A 13,358-nucleotide genomic window follows, 5' to 3' on the forward strand; every position below is an offset into this window, starting at 1 on the left:
TCAGCGCCCAAATTTCGCCTAAACATTTGACAGAAATACGAAAAAACATCATAAATCGTTCCTACTATTTGATGAGCTTCCATCAGAATCTTGTACAAGTTGTCCTTTGTCCAGAATAATCGTTGCTCGGTTGTAGAATGTCGTCTTCATCTGTAGAACGCTAGCCAACGTTAGCCATGCGGCACAGAAGTGTCCAAATCCCCAGAACGCATCACAAAGAAAATACCGAAAATCGGAAAATAAACTTATATAAGTCGGTTTAATATAACTAGTTGATGATGTTAACACATATCGAATAAAATCAGAGCCGGATATATCTAAGGCCTATAACGACAGCTTTTCAGAACGCTATCCAGGTGACCGATTCGCGCCATGGTGAAGAAATGAAAGAGTGGTCGCGTCATTCCAACAGGTCTTATTCGGCCTCAGATAGAGCTATACACCCCATTCCAATTCTCACTGCCTACTGACATCTAGGGGAAGGCGTATGCAGTGCATGTAGACCCATAGATTCCATGCAAATTAATAAACTGACCCTGGAACAGAGCCCTCGATTTCAGATTTCTCACTTCATGACAGGAAGTTTGCTGCAAAATGAGTTCTGTTTTACTCACAGATATATTTCAAACGGTTTTAGAAACTAGAGTGTTTTCTATCCAATAGTAATAATAATATGCATATTGTACGAGCAAGAATTGAGTACGAGGCAGTTTAATTTGGGAACGATTTTTTACAAAGTGAGAACAGCGCCCCCCTATTGAGAAAAGGATAAAGCAACATCAACAGAGGATATGTCAGTAGAAAGCCCCTTGGTAATAACCATGTCCAGAGTATCTCCTGAGACTATTATTCAAGGGGCGGCAATTTTTTTGTATTGCCTAGGATTGCAGAACGGCTAGGACCGGCCCTGTATACATGATCAGTGCAGTAATCTACCTATGTCTCTAAAGTGATTATTGTCTTCAACATGCCAAAATCACAAGTACTTGAAATACTGTATGTGACAGGTCAATTTTACAGAACTTCACATTTACAAGAAACCAGTGGCGAATTTAGCATGTAAATACTGGTGGGGCAAAAAAGCGTTTTATGCATGCCAGCAAAGCCACTACACAACACTAAACAATACATTACTTGCACTATAACGGTGATAAACTGTGCCCACAAACTGTTAGGGCCTACATAAAGCTGTCCCAACAGCAGAGCATGTTGGACGCTTACAAAGCTTACAACCGCTACACCTGGCTAGCAGCAGAGCTTTGTCTGGCTGCGAAACAGTTCATTCAGCCTCATGTAATGCCTTAAAAAAAAATAGCTGATTTTGCTGACTTGCTTAAACAAATGTGGTTTGTACTGACAATTGAGATGTACAGACTATGGCATAAGGGAACGATGAGCGGATCAGAGGTAATACGTAATTGAAATGCATTCTAGGCGACGACCTCATGAAATTTGTTGAGAGAATGCCAAGAGTGTGCAAAGCTGTCATCAAGACAACGGGTGGCTACTTTGAAGAATCTCAAATATGAAATATATTTAGATTTGTTTAACACTTTTTTGGTTACTACATGATTCCATGTGTTATTTCATAATTTTGATGTCTTCACTATTATTCTATAATGTAGAAAATAGTCAAAATAAAGAAAAACCCTTGAATGAGTAGGTGTCCAAACTTTTGACTGTCACATATATATATATATATATATATATGTACAGTTGAAGTCGGAAGTTCACATACACTTAGGTTGGAGTCATTAAAACTCGTTTTTCAACCAATCCTCACATTTCTTGTTAACAAACTATAGTTTTGGCAAGTCGGTTAGGACATCTACTTTGTGCATGACACAAGTAATTTTTCCAACAATTGTTTACAGACAGATTATTTCACTGTATCACAATTCCAGTGGGTCAGAAGTTTACATACACTAAGTTGACTGTGCCTTTAAACAGCTTGGAAAATTCCAGAAAATTATGTCATGGCTTTAGAAGCTTCTGATAGGCTAATTGACATCATTTGACTCAATTGGCGGTGTACCTGTGGATGTACTTCAAGGCCTACCTTCAAACTCAGTGCCTCTTTGCTTTTTAGACCTCCACAAGTCTGGTTCATCCTTGGGAGCAATTTCCAAATGGCTGAAGGTACCACGTTCACATGTACAAACAATAATACGCAAGTATAAACACCAGGCGACCACGCAGCCACCACACCGCTCAGGAAGGAGATGCGTTCTGTCTCCTAGAGATGAACATACTTTGGTTCGAAAAGTGCAAATCAATCCCAGAACAGCAAAAGACCTGGAGGAAATAGGTACAAAAGTATCTATATCCACAGTAAAACGAGTCCTAAATCGACATAAGCTGAAATACTGCTCAGCAAGGAAGAAGCTGCTGCTCCAAAACCACCATAAAAAGCCAGACTACGGTTTGCAATTGCACATGGGGACAAAGATTGTACTTTTTGGAGAAATGTCCTCTGGTCTGATGAAACAAAAATAGAACTGTTTGACCATAATGACCATCGTTATGCTTGGAGGAAAAAGGGGGAGGCTTGCAAGCCGAAGATCACCATCCCAACCGTGAAGCACGGGGGTGGCAGCATCATGTTGTGGGGGTGCTTTGCTGCAGTAGGGTCTGGTGCATTTCACAAAATAGATGGCATCATGAGGAGGAACATTATGTGGATATATTGAAGCAACATCTCAAGACATCCGTCAGGAAGTTAAAGCTTGGTCGCAAATGGGTCTTCCAAATGAACAATGACCCCAAGCATACTTCCAAAGGTGTGGCAAAACAGCTAAAGGACAAGAAAGTCAAGGTATTGGCGTGGCCATCACAAAGCCCTGACTTCAATCCCATAGAACATGTGTGGGCAGAACTGAAAAAGAATGTGCGAGCAAGGAGGCCTACAAACCTGACTCAGTTACACCAGCTCTGTCAGGAGGAATGGGACAGAATTCACCCAACTTATTGTGGTAAGCTTGTGGAAAGCTACCAGAAACGTTTGACCCAAGTTAAACATTTTAAAGGCAATGCTACCAAATACTAATTGAGTGTATGTAAACTTCTGACCCACTGGGAATGTGATGAAATAAAAAAAGATGTAATAAATCACTCTACTATTATTCTGACATTTCACATTCTTAAAATAAAGTGGTAATCCTAACTGACCTAAGACATGGCATTTTTACTAGGATTAAATGTCAGGAATTGTGAAAAACTGATGTCACGTTTTTCGTAATAATGATCGGACCAAGGCTCAGCATATTTGAGTTCCACATACTTTTAATGAATAAAGTGAAACTTAAGCAAATACAAAACAAATAAAGAATAAACGAACGTGACGAAAATGCAGTGCGAACAAACAACTAAACATGAACAATATCCCATAACCCACAGGTGGAAAAAATGCTAGTTAAGTATGATCCCCAATTAGAGACAACGATAACCAGCTGCCTCTAATTGGGAATCATACAAATCACCAACATAGAAAATCAAACCTAGAACCCCACATAGAAAAAAATAAACTAGAACAAAAACCCTTAGTCACACCTTGACCAACTCTGCCATAGAAAATACAGGTTTTCTATGGTCAGGACGTGACAACTGAGTTTAAATTCATTTGGCTACGGTGTATGCAAACTTCTAACTTCAACTGTATATAAAAATATTTTATTTTTATCAAATCAAATTTGATTTGTCACATGCGCCAAATACAGCAGGTGTAGACCTTACAGTGAAATGCTTACTTACAAGTGTAACGCTCGTCGTGGGTGGAAGAAGAGGAGGACCAATGTGCAGCGTGGTATGTGTCCATGTCAATATTTAATTAATCAACTGAACACTGAAAATACAAAATAACAACGTGAAAGACAGAAACGAAAACGAAACAGTTCTGTATGGTGCAGACACACAACAGAAAATACTCACCCACAAACACAATGAAAAACAGGCTACCTAAATATGGCTCCCAATCAGAGACAACGACTGACACCTGCCTCTGATTGAGAACCATACAAGGCCAAACACATAGAAAAGGACAATAGAACAAAACAGAAAATAAACATAGAATGCCCACCCCAACTCACGCCCTGACCAAACTAAAATAAAGACATAACAAAGGAACTAAGGTCAGAACGTGACAACAAGCCCTTAACCAACAATGCATTTTTAAGAAAATACAACAAAAAATTAAGAGATAAGAATAACTAATAATTAAAGAGCAGCAGTAAATAACAATAGTGTGGCTATATACAGGGGGTATTGGTACAGAGTCAATGTCAATGTGCGGGGGCACCGGTGTCGAGGTAATTGAGGTAATAGGTACATGTAGGTAGAGTTGTTAAAGTGACCATGCATAGATAATAACAGAGAGTAGCAGCAGCGTTCCAGAGGGGCGGGGGGCAATGCAAATAGTCTGAGATGATTAGCTGTTCAGGAGTCTTATAGCTTGGACGTAGAAGCTATTTAGGAGCCTCTTGGACCTAGACTTAGCGCTCCGGTACCGCTTTCCGTGCGGTAGCAGAGAGAACAGTCTATGAGTAGGGTGGCTGGAGTCTTTGACAATTTTTAGGGCCTACCTCTGACACCGCCTGGAAGCTTGGCCTCGGTGATGTATTGGGCCGTACGCACTACCCTCTGTAGTACTTTGCACTCTGCGGCCGAGCAGTTGCCATACCAGGCAGTGATGCAACCCGTCAGGATGCTCTCGATGGTGCAGCTGTAAAACTAGCTAAACAGTTGGGGCTAAAAACAGATGGGGCTCTGCCAACATGTATTCTCTCTCCGTCTCTCTCTCTCTCTGCCTTCCGAGAGGTTATAATGTCCCCTGTATACTGTCTCTTCCTCCCCCTCTGGGCTGTGTGGAAAATTCACCAGACCTCCCCATTAGAGTCAGTCTGAATCAGGGAGCAGGCGTTGCTATGGCCGCCCTCCTGGCACTATTACCGCTCTGCAATGGCAAATTATATGTTTAAAAAACACAAAATCACTGCCTTGCTGGAATTAATCACTCTCCCCACTGGTATCAAAGTAGTAGTGTCGCACGCACACACACACCACCACCACCAACAACCCCCCTCTTGTTAAAACCATCCCTTTTCCATAGAGGCTTTTCACACTTCTTGTGTGACCTTTAGCCTGACCTTTAGTTTAATGTGTGAGCGTGAGAGAGTGTGGAAGACCTTCAGGACAGCTAGGCACGGCACATAACTTTAGAGTTATGCACATGCCTTTAGGTATACTTAGTACATGAGTATAATATAGTAAGCCTGTACATCACGGTTTCCAAACTGGCGGCACGCTGGCCGAATTTGGCCCTCTGGGGATTTATTTCGTCCTCCAAGTTTTCTGAGCAAACAAAAAAAGTAAAAAAAACAACATATTGCTGGACACCAAAGACTGTATAAACACCATCTGTTCCATGGTATTCCCACATATAGTAGAGAGATATCAAGTGAAGCTATTCAGACCCCTTCACCTTTTCCACATTTTGTTACGTTACTGCCTTATTCTAAAATTGATAAAATAAAATAAAACACCTCATCAATCTACACACCATTACCCCATAATGAAGGAATCAAAACAGGTTTTTAAACATTTTTGCAAAACAGAAACACCTTATTTACATAAGTAAATCCTGTTTACATTGATCATCCTTGAGATGTTTCTACAACTTGATTGGAGTCCGCTGTGGTAAATTCAATTGATTGGACTTGATTTGGAAAGGCACACACCTGTCTATATAAGGTCCCACAGTTGACAATGCATGTCAGAGCAAAAACCAAGCCATGAGGTCAAAGGAATTGTCCGTAGAGCTCCGAGACAGGATTGTGTCGAGGCACAGATCTGGCGAAGAGCACCAAAACATTTCTGCAGCACTGAAGGTCCCCAAGACCACAGCGGCCTCCATGATTCTTAAATGGAAGAAGTTCAGTTCACATTTTGTTATGTTACAGCCTGTAACGTCCGTCGTTAAATGAAGACCAAGGTGCAGCGTGGTAGGCGTACATTTTCTTTGTTAAAATGTTCCACCAAAAAAAACAATAAACAACTCAACGAATGAAAAGCTTAGGAGTGCAACCCATGCCAGAAACAAAGACAAGATCCCACAACAGAAGGTGGGTGAAAGGGCTGCCTAAGTATGATCCCCAATCAGAGACAGCGATAGACAGCTGCCTCTGATTGGGAACCATACTCGGCCAACAAAGAAATATAAACATAGATTTCCCACCCTAGTTACACCCTGACCTACCAAATAGAGAATTTAAAGGATCTCTAAGGTCAGGGCGTGACAGTACCCCCCCCCCCAAAGGTGCGGACTCCCGGCCGCAAACCTGAACCTATAGGGGAGGGTCCGGGTGGGCATCTACCCTCAGTGGCGCCTCCGGTTCGGGACGTAGCCCTAGCTCCCTACGCTGATCCCTCCGCTTCTGTGGAACCGGACCATGGATCGTCGACGGAGACTCCGGACCGTGAATCGTTGCCGGAGGAACCGGACCGTGGATCATCGCCGGAGGCTCTGAACTGGGAACCACCGCTGGAGGCTCCGGACTGCAGATCGTCGCCGGAGGCTCTGGACTGCAGCTCGTCGCCGAATACTCTGGACTGCGAATCGTCGCCGGAGGCTCTGGACTGCGGATCGTCGCCGGAGGCTCTGGACTGCGGATTGTCGCCGGAGGCTCCAGACCGTGAATCGTTGCCGGACTGGGGACCGTCGCCGGAGGCTCCTTGCCATGGATCGTCAATACAGGCTCCGGGCCATGGGTCATCACTGGAAGCTTCGTGCCATGGATCATCACTGGAGGCTCCGGGCCATGGATCATCACTGGAGGCTCCGGGCCATGGATCATCACTAGAGGCTCCGGGCCATGGCTCATCACTGGAGGCTTCGTGCCATGGATCATCACTGGAGGCTTCGCACCATGGATCATCACTGGAGGCTTCGTACGTGGAGCCGGAACAGGTCTCACCGGACTGAGGAGACGTACTGGAAGCCTGGTGCGGGGAGCTGCCACAACATGTCCTGGCTGGATACCCACTTTAGCTTGGTGAATGTGGAGAGCTGGCACGGGACGCACTGGGCTATGAAGGCGCACTGGAGGCATAGTGCGTAGAGCCGGCGCAGGATATGCTGGGCCGTGGAGGCGCACTGGAGGTCTGGAGCGTAGAGCTGGCACAACGCATCCTGGCTGAATCCCCCCCGTAGCACGGCAAGTGTGGGGAGCTGCCACAGGCCGCACTGGGTTGTGCTGGCTAACTGGGGATACCGTGCGTAGAGCTGGCGCAGGATATCCTGGGCCGAAGAGACGCACCGGAGGCCAGGAGCGCTGAGCCGGCACAATCCGTCCTGGCTGAATGCCCACTCTAGCACGGCAACTGCGGGAAGCTTGCACAGAGCGCACCATGCTGTGGATGCGCACTGAAGGCATGGTGCGCATCACCGCATAACACGGTGCTTGACCGGTCACTCGCTCCCCACGGTAAGCAGGGGGAGTTGGCTCAGGTCTGAACCCTGACCCCGCCAATCCCCCCGTGTGCCTCCCCCCCATTTTGTGGGGGGGGGGGGGGCTGCCTCTCGTGCTTGCTTCATTGAGCTAACTCCTCGTAACGTCGCCGTTCCGCTTTCGCTGCCTCCATCTCCTCCTTCGGACAGCGATACTCCCCGGCCCTTGTCCAGGGTCCTGCTCCCTCCAGGATTTACTCTCAGGTCAAGTCCTCCTGACCACGCTGCTTGGTCCGTTGGTGGTGGGATCTTCTGGGGCAAAGGTTCACCTTCCAACAGGACAACGGCCCTAAGCACATAGCCAAGACAACGCAGGAGTGGCTTCAGGACAAATCTCTGAATGTCCTTGAGTGGCCCAGCCAAAGACCGGACTTGAACCCAATCAAACATCCCTGGAGAGACCTGAAAATAGCTGTGTATGCTCCCCATCCAACCTGACAGAGCTTGAGAGGATCTGCAGAGAAGAATGGGATAAACTCCCCAAATACAGGTGTGCCAAGCTTGTAGTGTCATACCCAAGAAAAGGCTGTAATCGCTGCCAAAGGTGCTTCAACAAACTACTGAGTAAAGGGTCTGAATAGTTATGTAAATGTCATATTTTAAAAATATATATGTTTTTGGGGGAAAATCTTCTAAAAACCTGTTTTTGCTTTGTCATTATGGGGTATTGTGTGTAGATTGATGAGGGGGGAAAACGATTTAATTAATTTTAGAATAAGGCTGTAACATAACAAAATGTGGGAAGAGTGAAGGGGTCTGAGTACTTTCTGAATGCATTGTATGTGATCATATACAAATGCAAGCAAGGTTTGAAATCATTATGTTTTTGTCAAAAGTTATTTCTATTTGGGTTTCTTGCAGTCAATATAGTGTACAGATATTTGTTTATTTTATTTTCCGGCTCCCTGACCATCCGCTCAAGAAAAGGCACTGCTCCACTTTAGGTCCCCAAGACCAGGATTGGTAAACACTGCTTTATTGGAGTGGTTGTGTCTAAGTAGTTGATATGATTTGTAAGAAGATAAATCCTGTTATGGCTGCAAGGGGCAGTATTGAGTAGCCAGTTAAATCGTGCCCATTTCAAACGGCCTCGTACTCAATTCTTGCTCGTACAATATGCATATTATTATTACTATTGGATAGAAAACACTCTCTAGTTTCTAAAACCGTTTGAATTATTTCTCTGAGTGAAACAGAAGTCATTCTGCAGCACACTTCCTGACCAGGAAGTGGAATGTCAGAAATCGATGCTCTGTTCAACTTCATGCCTATACATGGGCGTGATACGTAAGAGTCTACATACACTTCATACACCTTCCCCTGGTTGTCAAGAGGCGGTGAGAGAAAAAAATTCGTGTTTATCTTGGTCTGAGGTGGAATTAAAGCTCTTTGTTTGACGTGACCGTCCATTTCCTGTTTCTGGAGCGCGCGAAAGAGGACATGAATTTGCCTTCTGTTTTGCTCTCGTTATGGACGACTAACATCTCCATCTTAGATTTTATTTGATACATGTGACCATATCATCGTAACGTATGTTTTTTCAATATAGTTTAATCAGATTATTGAAATTTTTTCGGGAGTTTTGCCGTGTTCCGTTCTCTGACTTTGTTGACGTTGGAGTGATCCGTGCCACTTGGCAAGTGCCCATGCTAAATGAAGAGGGATATTTGCCGTTCCAGATCAAAACAACGACTGTTCTGGACAAAGGACACCTTGTCCAACATTCTGACGGAAGATCACCAAAAGTAAGAAACATTTTATGATGCTATTTCTAATATCTGTCGTGCATGTGAACTGGTCGTGGGCGCCCAAGTGTTTCTGGCTATTGTGGCTACGCTAATATAACACTACATTTTGTTTTCGCTGTAAAACATTTAATAAATCGGAAATATTGTCTGGAATCACAAGATGCCTGTCTTTCAATTGCTGTACACTATGTATTTTTCAGAAATGTTTTATGATGAGTAATTAGGTATTTGACGTTGGTGTCTGTAAATATTATGGCTTCTTTCGGTGCAATTTCTGATTGTAGCTGAAATGTAAACTATGATTTATACCTGAAATATGCAAATTTTTCGAACAAAACATATGCTATACAATAAATATGTTATCAGACTGTCATCTGATGAAGTTGTTTCTTGGTTAGTGGCTATTTATATCTTTATTTGGTCGAATTTGTGATAGCTACTGATGGAGTAAAAAACTGATGGAGTAAGAATAGTGGTGTCTTTTGCTAACGTGGTTAGCTAATAGATTTACATATTGTGTCTTCCCTGTAAAACATTTTAAAAATCGGACATGTTGGCTTGATTCACAAGATGTGTACCTTTCATCTGGTGTCTTGGACTTGTTAATGTGTGAAAGTTAAATATTTAAAAAAAATATCTTTTGAATTTCGCGCCCTGCACTTTGAGCTGGCTGTTGTCATAAGTGTACCGACGTCGGGCTTGCACGTCAAACAGGTTAATAATCACAACAATTTTTACAGTAAATGCTGAAATTTGGTTGCAAAATTATGTCTGAGTGGCTGTTTCCAAACAGACAATAATTGAAAGTCGACATTTACATTTTTACTTTAAAAGTGAAGTAACATAAAATAAGTGCATGTTTTGCTTTAAGTTCGAAAAAAGAGAACGGACAACTTTCATTTAGGGGCGATTTATAGTTATCAAGTAGCTTATATGGTACAAAATCTCTCAGATACTGCATCGTCCACTACTAGAAGGATGCTAAACTAATCTAAACCAAGTCCAGTAATTTCCTCCAATCTCCATCTCCACTGCAGGAAGACAGACCCAAGGATAAGCAGCAAAGCAGCTCTGTGGTCGACTGCGTTGTGTGGGACTTTTAGCTGTGAATTTCCCTCGCTTCTGGGCTGGCCTCCCTCTCCTGTAAACATATGAGGCATGCCAGGGTATGTGGCACTGGGAACGAGGCCAGGGCCCTTGATTAAATATTGCAGCCCTCTAAATGGATAGAGATTAACCTCTGTGGCAATGTTAGGGGGTTAATATGCCCCCCGGCCAGAATGAAGAACTCCCCTCCACTCCATCCTCAGGAGGAGAGGAGAGTACACACTCACTGTGTGTGTGGTGTGTGGACATGAAGGGGTGGGGGGATGTTGTACGCATGGGGGGGAGGGGGGGGGGGGGGGGGGGGGTGTAAATGTATGTAATGGAGAGTAGGCCTGTTTTTTCGGTGACGGGCAGAGGCACTAACTTATAGTCTCTATACTATAATGTCTATAGTACATCACCACTTCTTACATGAAGTGAAGCCTAGTAATACTAAAACTTGAAATCTCATTGAAATCTCTAGTCTTAAAAAGTCCTCTCCAATACATCCCTAAATTCCAGTGTCATTCCTAGAAGGACTTGAATAATACTCTCTCTATTAAGTCTGTTTTCACTTCCCCAAACAGTCAAAATATCAACATTTGTTTTCTGATCCTCGCCTCATTTTACTTTTAGGGCTAGATTCAATCCGGGCCGCGGAAGATCCGCGTTATAGTGTAAGGTCATTTTCTGATTGAGCCGACATATACAGTATTTACCGTGAATGCAGTCTCCGCGAATGCGAGAACATTGCCTCTAAATTTCAATTTCACTATAGCGTGGATCTTCTGCAGCCCAGATTGAATATATGCCTAAATTGGAATACAACCTTAACACCTGGGTTGCCTTTTACAGGTTCTGAAGTTAGGAAATTTTCTATATAACTACTGAAACCACAAATAACAATTCTAGGAAGAAAGATTTTTTTTAAATGTTAGTCTACTGTTCGCCTAATGTTTGAGTGTCCAGTTATCCATTATTTAGGGGAACATTCTGTCAATGTTAGCAAAAACATTCCGAAAACCTTTCTACTGTAGCATGTTTTGGTGTTAAACTTAGGAGAACATTCCCTTGATGTCATACAAAATGTATCTAGAGCGTGGTTACAATGTTCCCAGAATACGTAAGGGATAATCAACAAGAAGCTATGCTTTCTATGGAAAATAATGAATGACGTGGAACTCACCTTCCACAGAGTTATTTTCCAGAGAACGCATAGAGCCACGAGTTTATTATCCCTTTTATATCATGGCTATAATGTAAGATATTTGCCGAAAAAAAATGTGTTCATTTGGCGCTAGAAATTTTCAACATCCACTGAAGTAGATAGCAAGTTTTCTAGATAGTGACAGTAGTTGCCTTGGTAACCAAACAAAGAGACTTGCTTGTTTGGCTAACCAAACCATCAGTCCTAGTTTGCTATTTTAAAATTCGATTTTAACAATGCCAGTAATGTTTTCAATTTGACTTTTCTTTTAAAAGCAGATCAAACATATAACATGTAAGAATTAACTATAGCCATTGAATTCTACTGTGCAAATATGCCTTTCGTCACAGGGAAATAATGCACGCTCGAATGTACTTCAAGTCAATCAGAAACGAGTGCCATGGTATAAACAACGTTAATGTTCTAGATGTGTTTTATGTTGCAACAACGTTCATATGTCCAGTTTTCTGAGGGTTAGGAGAATATTGCATCAACGTCCCACCAAACATACACAGAATATGGTAGCTATGTTCTCAGAATGTATGATATTGTTCTAGAGACGTTTCATGGGAACGCTGCAATAACATTTCAGTGTATCAGTTGTCAGGACATCGCCTGATAGTCCCAAAGAAACATTCTCCCCTCCACAATTTGTTTTATTACACATTACACATCGGACCCTATGAACATGTGCCTTCAATGCTAATAAGTCAGGAGTCTTTCTGTATTCTCTCCTATATACATATACTGTAGGCTATTAAGATTTGTAAATCCAATATAACAGGTGCATGATCTGAAATAAATTATTTTTGCCCTTGGATTAACACACATAATGATTGACTGTGGGTAAATCGACGTAAGGAAAATATCTTTCTCAGGCACATTAAGTAAATGACTGTCCCTTTTAATTGCGGGCTGTTTTCTATGCCCTGTTATGTCAGCTCAACATTCTCACTGGATTATTTACGGGTTGGTTTTGTATAGTTCAACGGGCCTGAAAAGCTTTTACGGATGTGTGTGTTTTGAGGTTCTCTCATGAAAACCCCAGAGTGAATTATTTATTAACAGACATAGCCTTTGACAATGGAAAAAATATGAATATATGATCCCAGTATTTCTTTAAGAAATGATTTGCATTTAATTGTTTATTCAGTATGATATTACGTTAATTGAGTTTGAGTGTCATCTATGTGTTATTGCAAAATCAACTGCAATGTCTATAATGAAGTTTGATCAGCACATTATTCATGATATCCTGACAATATTGTTCACAAACATCTGGATGGTATGTTTTCTTTCTGTTTATTTAGCTGCCAATAAAATGCACACATGTCCACTCATTCCTATTAGGATAATAGATTTACACACACACACACACACACACACACACACACACACACACACACACACACACACACACACACACACACACACACACACACACACACACACACACACACACACATCAACACAGAAAATAAACTGTGTACACACATGCATACGCACACACGTGTGCGAACACACACACACACACACACACACACACACACACACACACACACACACACACACACACACACACACACACACACACACACACACACACACACACACACACACACATCAACACAGAAAATAAACTGTGTACACACATGCATACGCACACACGTGTGCGAACACACACACACACACACACACACACACACACACACACACACACACACACACACACACACACACACACACACACACACACACACACACACACACACACACACACACAACCAACACACACACAACACCCAAGCACTCTACG

The sequence above is a fragment of the Salvelinus namaycush genome, chromosome 16 (genome assembly GCF_016432855.1).
Source record: "Salvelinus namaycush isolate Seneca chromosome 16, SaNama_1.0, whole genome shotgun sequence".
Taxonomy (NCBI): Eukaryota; Metazoa; Chordata; class Actinopteri; order Salmoniformes; family Salmonidae; genus Salvelinus; species Salvelinus namaycush.